The following is a 6,952-nucleotide window of genomic DNA, read 5'->3' as shown; positions in this document are numbered from 1 at the left end:
ATAACAATGGAAGGAAAGAGGAAGTGGGAAAAAAATAAGGTCGTGTAATTGAGTTAGAAGGGGTAATTACCAGGACCCCGGAGCAGAGGGAAAGTACCTCTCAGAAAGAAGAGCTGAAGACCAGCCTACGAGGAATGAGTAACACATACTTGCTGGTGCAGGGGAGCAAAAAAATAAAACCTCAGTGCTGGATTGGCCAGGCACTGGAAAAACCTGAGGTAGGCAGCGAGGACTGGGCTACAGTAGATTCAAGGGAGGAGGAGAGTGAGCTCCGGGCCAGGCGGGGATTTTGCAGCAGCTGCTGTGCCCTGATACTGAGTATCGGTGCCGCAAGGGAGGGATGAGTCAGTCCCAGCAGGTCCAAGTTTAGGATTAAAGAGAGAGCCTGTAGGAAGGCACTCAGCAAACACCTTCCTGTGAGAGGGCTAGTGACCATGCTAAAGAGGGATCCCAGTCCCATACGGGACACCAAGGAAGCCCTGAACCTGCCAGAAGGGCTCATTTGCATGGAGACTGAGCATGAAATGCGGTTTTAAATTGCCTTCCCTTCCTCTCCCCAGAAGTTCCTGCCAGCTTTGCCACCCTTCGCTTGATTTCATAGAGTTGTTTAAAACCAGGGTTGGGGGATCCCTGGGTGGCTCAGCAGTTTGGCGCCTGCCTTTGGCCCAGGGAGCGATCATGGAGTCCCCGGATCGAGTCCCACGTTGGGGCTCCCTGCATGAAGCCTGCTTCTCCCTCTGCCTGTGTCTCTGCCTCTCTCTCTCTCTGTCTATCATAAATAAATAAATAAATCTTAAAAAAAAAAATAAAATAAAACCAGGGTTGGCTTAGAGTGGAAGGCGAAGGGGCAATGCCAGATTACGGTGGTGAATGTCACATCTTGCTACAGGAGGCAGGGAAGGGCAGGGCGTTTTGAAACGAGAATTCTTGGTTATGGGTGTGGCTGTAAATGCATCCTGCACCTTGATGCCTCATGGGAGAGAGCTAGGAGCTGTGCGGGGACCCGGCAACAGTGGGCTGGTTTCTTTGAGGAAGTAAAGCCCACCACCCCATCCTGACGTTCATGGTAGTTGAAAGGATGGCAGGACCCCACTGCATCACTCATCCTAAGTCTGTATGGAAACAGAAAATGCCCTGGGCACATACTGACCCGCTGTATGGACTGTTAGTTCATGGTGCCTGAGCAGCCCCTGAAGCAGCATGTTAGAGTCCCATGCAGGGTAGGAGGTTCTTAATAGGTGACTTTGATTAGATGGTTTTGTGTTTGTTTTGCGGTAACATATATACATCATGAAATTAGCCATTCTATTTTCTTCTCTAAAGATTTTTTTTAAGATTTTATTTATTTATTCATGAGAATACACAGAGAGGAGAGAGAGAGAGAGGCAGAGACACAGGCAGAGGGAGAAGCAGGCTCCATGCAGGGAGCCAGACATGAGACTCGGTCCCGGGTCTCCAGGATCACGCCCTGAGCCCTAGGCGGCGCTAAACCGTTGAGCCATCGGGGCTGCCCCTAAAGATTTTATTTTTAAGCAGTCTCTACACCTACTGTAGTGTTGGGTTTCGAACTCACAATCCTGAGACCAAGAGTTGCATGTTTCACCGACTGAGCCAGCCAGGCGCCCCTTAACCATTTTAAGATATACAAATTCTGTGATGTTAATTAAAACCACAATGTTATACAACCAGCACCATGATTTCCAAATTTTTTTCATCCCTCTAAACAGAACCTCTCTACTCATTTGTGCGTTTATTTTTGTTGTTACTGTTTAAATAACTTTTTCTCGGGTTGCGTGGGTGGCTCAGTGGTTGAGTGTCTACCTTCCGCTCAGGGCATGATCCTGGTCCTGAGGATTGAGTCCTGCATGGGGCTCCCTGCGAGGGAGGACCCTATGTCTGTGTCTCTGCCTCTCTCTCTGTCTCTCGTGGATAAATAAATAAAATATTTAAAAATAGTAATACATAAAAAATAAATAAATAACTTTTTCTCTAGGATATATGTTGATCTCTGCTGGTAGGTGGAGTCAGGTCAAGTTATACAGAGTGAACAGATTTCTTCACCTGAGTTTCTTTTGTCACAGGATTGCTGTGAGGTCTTTTCTGTGTAAACAGCTTTGCTACTTTCCTTCTACATGCCCACACTTTTTTTTTTTTTTAACAAAGTAGGAATTATATCAAACTACTCAAAACTTAGTGCTTAACACTACAACCCTTTTACTTGCTTGCAATTCTGTGAGTCATCAAGTTGGATGGGAATCAACTGAGCATTTCTTTCTCTTCTTCTTTTTTTTTTAAGATTTTATTTATTCATGAGAGACAGAGAGAGAGGCAGAGACATGCAGAGGGAGAAGCAGCCTCCTCTCAGGGAACCCGATTTGGGACTGGATCCTTGAACTCTAGCATCAGGCCCTGAGCTGAAAGCTGAGTTTAACCGCTGAGCAATCCAGGTATCCTTCTATTATTGTTAACTAGGGTCATTTATGCCAGTGTAGTCTTCCGGTGGTTCAGCTGGGGCTGGATGATATAATATGACCTCATTCATATGTTGGGAGCTGGCTATGGGCTTGGGTATATATTTCCAGCATGTTACATGGGTGGTAGGGTTCCAAAAGCACCAAAAGAGAAAGATTAAGACCCCATCCAAGTACTAACCAGGCCCGACCCCAGTGCAACTGATTTTCAAGCTGCAGTCTGACTCATCATTTGTTAATGTCCCATTGTCCAAAGCGAGTCACATGGCCAAATCCAGAATCTTTGTGAGTGAGGACTTCATGAAATCCAGATACAACCAGTGTGGTTCCTTGGGGCCATGATTGCAACAAGGCACCACACCTGCATTTTGCATTTTGCTTTCCCCCTTAACAGGATATTTATTTTCCAAGTTGATATAATCATCATAATTACATTTGTAATGACTACACAATAGTCAATCAAATGACTATGCCAAAATGTGCCTAATCGTTATTACTTTTTTTTTTTTTTTTGTGGTTTGTTCTAATTTTCACTGTTAAATATGTCATTTAGCTCTCCCTCCTTCACCTTGGCCACCTCCTCTGTCTGCCACTCCTGGTGCTACCTTGTGCTTCTTTTGTATGGATCAGTGCCTCTTGTGAAGCGGCCCCTGAGGAGACTCCGGCACTCTCCATGGCTGATGAAAGGCCCAAATAAGGAATCAAGACTGAGAACAAGGATCTATTAATTTAAAGGTGGTGGGCAGGATGGTCCAGCAGGCAGTGTAAGATTAAGAGGTATACATCTCCTAGTAAACTTGTGAAAGCCCACTGTAAACAGCAAGGTTTGTCAATGAGGCAGATCAGATTCTGTTTTGATGGGCAGCCAATCAATAGAACAGACACACCTGCACATTTGGAAATGGAAGATGAAGACATACTAGGTGTTTTCCAGCTGCAGACAGAAGGCTGTGTATTACAAAGGGAAAGTGAGGGGCATATGGCTCAGTTGGTAGAACATTCAACTGTTGATCTCAGGGGTGTGAGTTCAAGCCCCAAACCTGTGTTGGTGTAGCGATCCCTTAAAAATAAAATCTTTAAAAAAAAGCAAAAGGGGACCTGCTACTTTACTCCAGAACTTTGTTCTTCCAGACTAAGAAGACATTCTCAATGAGAAAAGCAAAACTTGGTTCCACCGGAACCATCCGGATTAATATGGTATAGTTTTCTCTATTCTATCATTTTCCTCTTCCCTATTCCTTTGTTGTACATAAAGTAATTGTGTTTGTACATAGCACATTACATTTTTTTAAACTAAATGGCCAGTAGTGTGTTTCGATGGACATCAAATGGAGATGGGATAGAGGAAAATACTGGTTCTATGGGACAGCCCAGGTGGCTCAGTGGTTTAGCACTTGCCTTTGGCCCAGGGTGTGATCCTGGAGTCCTGGGAACGAGTCCCACATCGGGCTCCCTGGGTGGAGCCTGCCTCTCTCTCTGTCTCTCAAGAATAAATAAATAAAATCTTAAAAAAAAAAATACTGGTTCTATGAAAATACCCCCTTACTCCATTAATGGCATACTCATTTATATGCCAGTAAGTTATTTTCCTTTCACTGTTTAACAAAAAAGGACAGCATAAAAAGCCTTGTATACCTTGTTCAAATGGAGAATTTTAACGTTTTTCATTTATCAATGTAAAACCAAGGACGATTTTATAACATTTTTGTATGTAACTGTTACATGTAGGGCATTCTGTCTTTAAGTAGGAATAAATTACTCGAAAAGAAATGAAAACTAGGGGCAGGTGGCTCAGTCGGTTAAGCGTCTGCCTTCAGCTCAGGTCAGGATCCCAGGATCCTCCATTGGGCTCCCTGCTCAGCAGGGAACCTGTTTCTCCCTCTGCCTCTCCCTCTGCTCATGCTCTCTCTTGCTCTATTTCTCTCTCTCAAATAAATAAGGTAAAAAAAAAAATCTTAAAAAAAAAAAAAGAAATGAAACCTAGGTAGTTCTTCCTTCAAGTGTCTTGTATAAACTTCTTGTTCTTTAAAAAAAGTTATTGGAACACCTGGGTGGCTCAGTGGTTGAGCATCTGCCTTTGGCTCAGGTAGTGATCTCGGGGTCCTGGGATCCAGTCCCCCATTGGGGTCCCCACAGGGAGCCTGCTTCTCCCTCTGCCTATGTCTCTGCCTCTCTCCGTGTGTCTCTCATAAATAAATAAATAAATAAATTCTTTTAAAAAGTTATTAAACAGATATTTATTGAGTACCTACTATGTGTAAAGAATTATTCACAAGGACTAAGGATGCCTGTTAGAATTTTTTCAGGAGAAATTCAGACAAACATGAATATATAACATGTACTGTGGAGAAAAAGCAGGGAAGGGAGATTAGAACCCGAAAGAAGTGGGTGGAGGGTAGGTTTGCTATTTTAGCTCTGAGCCACCCAAGCATCCTTGTAGTCTTATATCTTGACCACTTCAATCTTTTGCACCTTCTAGCTTTTGAGCTGTAATTGCTATTTTCTGTTGCTCTAGGGTATATGTACATGGGGGGAGACATATTAAGTGGCACACACATACGCACACACAAACATGGTCAGGATCACACTTTGACATATACATGTTTCCTGGTGTGAAAAAAAAATCAGGCATAAAATATCTGGAATCATAAAGGTCAAATAACAGGGGAAACCAATTTTTTAATCAGGGGACTTAGGTAGCTATTTCTTTGAATAGCAGCTGTATCTTGGCCCTGAAGACGAATAAAAGGTTCCTTGGCAGGGGTCCATCTGGGTATGTGTGGTTCTGACCCTGTGCTCTGTGCTCTGCTTGGTTGGGTGCACTCTTGGGCACTGACCAGGAGGTGGGGCCACTTTTGGCAAGAAGAACCCGAGTCTTGGGCTCTTTGTGTCTATTTCTTTTTTAATTTTTATTTATTTATTTTTTAAAGATTTTATTTATTTATTCATGAGAGACAGACAGACAGAGAGAGAGAGAGACAGGCAGAGGGAGAAGCAGGCTCCACGCAGGGAGCCCGATGTGGGACTCGATCCTGGGTCTCCAGGATCAAGCCCTAGGCTAAAGGCGGCGCTAAACCGCTGAGCCACCGGGGCTGCCCCTATTTCTTTAAAAAAAAAAAATATTTGGGATCCCTGGGTGGCGCAGCGGTTTGGCACCTGCCTTTGGCCCAGGGCGCGATCCTGGAGACCCGGGATCGAATCCCACATCAGGCTCCCGGTGCATGGAGCCTGCTTCTCCCTCTGCTTATGTCTCTGCCTCTCTCTCTCTCTGTGACTATCATAAATTTAAAATATATATATATATATATTTATCTATTTGTTTGAGAGAGAGTGTGTGTAAGTGTGCAGGGGGGAGGGGCAGAAGGGGAGGGAGAAGCAGACTCCCTGCTGAGCTCGACCCCAGGACTCTGGGATTATGACCTGAGCTGAAGACAGACACTTAATGGACTCAAACACCCAGGTACCCCTCTTTGTGTCTATTTCTACTTTTTTTTTTTTTTAAAAGAATTTTCTTATTTAAGAGAGAGAGAGAATGAGTAAGCAGGTGGAGGAGCAGAGGGAGAGGGACAAGCAGACTCTGTGCTGAGTGCGGATCCCAACAGGGGCTTTTATCCCATAACCCTGAGATCACAACCTGAGCCGAAATCAAGAGTTGGATGCTTAAGTGATTGGGCCACCCAGGCACCTCTGTTTCTACTTTCTAAGTCGTTTAGTAAGGGCAAGATCAGTGTCCCTGACACATATAGTATGTCTGTCTGCCCCATGAGAAAATGTTTCATTAATTAATTAATTCATGTATTTAGGCATCTGTTTATCCAATAATTTGTCTACTCATTTGGGCATGTATTTATATGTTATTGCATTCATTCATTCAGTACACATTTATCAAGGTCAAGATTCATGCTCGAGGGATCAATGATAACTAATTAGAGAACCTAAGTGGGTGCCCAGGGAAAGGTCCTAGTCACCAGATCTGCAGTTGTTGGTGTTGTGTAAATTGACATCCTGGCAATGTACTGATCAACTCTTCTTGGTCCATTAACTTTGAACAAATAAACTAATGTTTTACCACTGCAAAACCAAAATGTGCTGACTGAACCTTCTTTACCAGGAAAATGGTATTACATTTCTCTTTGTGATATGGAAGGTTAGAACAACAATATGTGACCTACAGCTCTGGGCACTGATTCTGTACTATGTCAGCTGTGAAGAAACAGATGTCCCTGCATTCTTTTTTTTGGCAAGTATATATACCTTTGTGCTTTTAAAGGATGATGGGCATTTTTTTAAAGAGCAAAATTCAGACTCCCTGTCCTTAAGGAGTTTATAATCCAATTGGAGCAATACAGCAAGTCTGCACAGAGTCAAAGATCACAGAACTAAGAAATTTTTTTTTTTACTAAAGGCTGGTATCTGGTCTGAAATTCCCTACCAACATGGAACTCTCCCTGCAAAGTACAATGAAAATAATCTTTTCAGCT

The 6,952-nt window shown here is 43.5% G+C and overlaps 1 pseudogene across 1 annotated transcript; it reads left to right on the top strand.

Annotated features, from left to right (window-relative positions):
* LOC144294320 (small ubiquitin-related modifier 2 pseudogene) lies at positions 1-5,441 on the top strand (annotated as a pseudogene). Its single transcript, XR_013361733.1, has 3 exons — positions 1-218; positions 2,297-2,447; positions 3,025-5,441. The product of XR_013361733.1 is annotated as a small ubiquitin-related modifier 2 pseudogene (transcript).
* The last annotated feature ends 1,511 nt before the right edge of the window (positions 5,442-6,952 follow it).

This window comes from Canis aureus, chromosome 22, assembly GCF_053574225.1.
Source record: "Canis aureus isolate CA01 chromosome 22, VMU_Caureus_v.1.0, whole genome shotgun sequence".
Taxonomy (NCBI): Eukaryota; Metazoa; Chordata; class Mammalia; order Carnivora; family Canidae; genus Canis; species Canis aureus.
Note: the sequence above shows the minus strand (reverse complement) of the source record. Positions and strands in the feature narration are given on the sequence as shown.